Source organism: Chiloscyllium plagiosum, chromosome 16 (genome assembly GCF_004010195.1).
Source record: "Chiloscyllium plagiosum isolate BGI_BamShark_2017 chromosome 16, ASM401019v2, whole genome shotgun sequence".
NCBI classification, from domain to species: Eukaryota; Metazoa; Chordata; class Chondrichthyes; order Orectolobiformes; family Hemiscylliidae; genus Chiloscyllium; species Chiloscyllium plagiosum.
In genome coordinates, this window is record NC_057725.1 from 20,811,636 (window position 1) to 20,814,397 (window position 2,762).

Consider the following 2,762-nt stretch of genomic DNA (forward strand, 5'->3'; position numbering starts at 1 on the left):
GGTGAAGATAAGGCGTTGGGGACCGGGGAAGCGAAAATCATGGAGGAGGTGGAGGGCGTGGGTGGTGTCCCGAACGTAGGTGGGGAGTTCTTGGACTAAGGGGGACAGGACCATGTCGAAGTATGCAGAGATGAGTTCGGTGGGGCAGGAGCAGGCTGAGACAATGGGTCGGCCGGGGCAGTCAGGTTTGTGGATTTAAAAGATGCACTGCCAACATTCACCAAAGTTCCTGAGACAGTATCTTACAAACCCAGGACCACAACATCTTCAAGGACAAGGCAGAATATATATGGGAATATAACCATCTGAAAGGGCCCCTCCAAATCAGTGAACATCCTGATTTGGAAATAGATCATCCCCGTTTCTCATTGTCACTGGGTTAATATCTTGGAATTCCCTCCAACGACACTGTGTGCTGAATACAGCAAATGGATTGCAGTGACTTAAGAAAACATCTCATTACCATCCTCAAAGGGCAAATATGGATGGGCAAAAAAATGTTTCCCTAGCGAGCAATGCCCACATCCCTAAATGAATACGTGATGTGGAGACGCCGGTGTTGGACTGGGGTGTGCCTGATGAAGGAGCGTCGCTCCGAAAGCTAGTGTGCTTCCAATTAAACCCGTTGGACTATAACTTGGTTTTGTGTAGTTTTTAACTAAATTAATACACGTGCCCTGACATCATTTCAGTCTCATGGTAAGAGTATGCCTCTTTGTTCTGAACTCTGTCATTAGAGGAAATATCCATCCTATCAAATCGCTCATACATCTTATCCGCTTCAATTCTATGATGGCTGAGTCCATCACAGCGGAGGACAAATAACCTCATTTTTCCAGTCATCATAATGTGAGCATCCCAACCAGTGTCAGTGTCATTCTGCCAAGTTGATGCTGCACACTTCATTGTCCAAAATATCCTTTGTCAGGAGAAATTAGGGCATAAGAAATAGGGAATGCAGACTATATGACCCTTTCAAGTTGCTCCATGCTTTGCCACTTAACACAATCATGGTTGATTTCGGGCTTCAATTTCACCATCCTGCCCACTCTTCATATGCTGAATTCCACCAAGATACCAATCTGTCTATTCCAGCCTTGAAATGTATTCAACAATGCAGCATCTGAAAGTCTCTTGTGCTGAGAATACTGTTTGAGTGAAGTAATTTCTCCCCACATGATTTGCCCCTGACCCTCAGATAGTCACCCAATGTTATACATTCACAACCAATAGAAGGTCTCAACAATCTCGCTGATCAGAATCAGAATCTTGTATGTCCAAATGAGGCCAACTCTCATTTTTCAGCGCTGCAGAGAATACAGACCTAAGATACACATAGGATAATCATTGTGAAGATGGGTGCACAATATTTGACCATTGCCAGACAATTTCTCCTGTCTCTGTTTCTGGAGGACCAACACTTACTTTAGCTACTCTCTTCATAAACGCATAAAGGCTCTTGCAATACTTTTAAGCAATCCTTGCTAATTTTCTTCTCAATATTTTTGGGTTTTTTTCGAATGTTTTAGTGGTTCTTTGCAAACTTCTAGAACTCTCCTTTTCCTTAGATTTATCACTATCGTTTGCAACACTGCAAACCTCTTCTTCTAATGTGACTCTACCCTAAGTTGGAGGAGAAAGTGAGGTCTGCAGATGCTGGAGATCAGAGCTGAAAATGTGTTGCTGGAAAAGCGCAGCAGGTCAGGCAGCATCCAGGAAACAGGAGAATCGACGTTTCGGGCATAAGCCCTTCTTCAGGAATGAGGAAAGTTTGTCCAGCAGGCTAAGATAAAAGGTAGGGAGGAGGGACTTGGGGGAGGGGCGTCAGAAATGTGATAGGTGGAAAGAGGTCAAGGTGAGGGTGATAGGTCAGACTGGGGTGGGGGCGGAGAGGTCGGGAAGAAGATCTCAGGTTAGGAAGGCGGTGCTGAATTCGATGGATTTGACTGAGACAAATGACTCAGTTATTAAATGACTTTGAGCTGTTGGAAAACAGCAGTGACAATGGAGTGAATAACACCGCAGTCTCAAATCACGTTCTGTGGGCATCTGCTGTATTATTTAATGACACTGATCAAAGGCAGGGATTTGCAGAATTGTCATGGGTTTTTATCTTTCAAAGTCAAACTTTCCAACGCCGCGGAAGACCTAAACATGGAGGAAATTGTCCTTTATCTCAGTGGTAGCACACTTTCCCTGAGACAGCGGTTAAGAGTTCAAGACCCACTTTAGTACCTGAGCACCTCACACATGTTGACATTTCTCGCTGCACTGTCAGGAGATGTAGAGGAGGCAGGGGCCTTGTGGTATTATCGCTGCAGTGTTAACCCTGAGACCCTGGTAATGTTCTGGAAACCCAGGTTTGAATTCTGCTATGGCAGATGGTCAAATTTGTATTTAATTAAAAACAAAATCTAGGGTTAAGAGTCTAATGATGACCACGAAACTGTTGTTGATTTTCGGAGAAACTCATTTGGTTCTCCTTTAGACAATAGACAATAGGTGCAGGAGTAGGCTATTTTGCCCTTCGAGCCTGCACCGCCATTCAATATGATCGTGGCTGATCATCCTTAATCAGTATCCTGTTCCTGCCTTATCTCCATAACCCTTGATTCCACTATCCTTGAGAGCTCTATCCAACTCTTTCTTAAATGAATCCAGAGACTGGGCCTCCACTGCCCACTCGGGCAGAGCATTCCACACAGCCACCACTCTCTGAGTGAAGACGTTTCTCCTCATCTCTGACCTAAATGGTCTACCCC

General features: G+C 44.6%; 1 protein-coding gene across 1 annotated transcript in view; it reads right to left on the bottom strand.

Annotated features, from left to right (window-relative positions):
• Positions 1–2,762, bottom strand: part of nat10 (N-acetyltransferase 10) — a 78,381-nt gene that overhangs the window by 56,984 nt on the left and 18,635 nt on the right. The gene's annotated exons all lie outside the window — the stretch shown is intronic.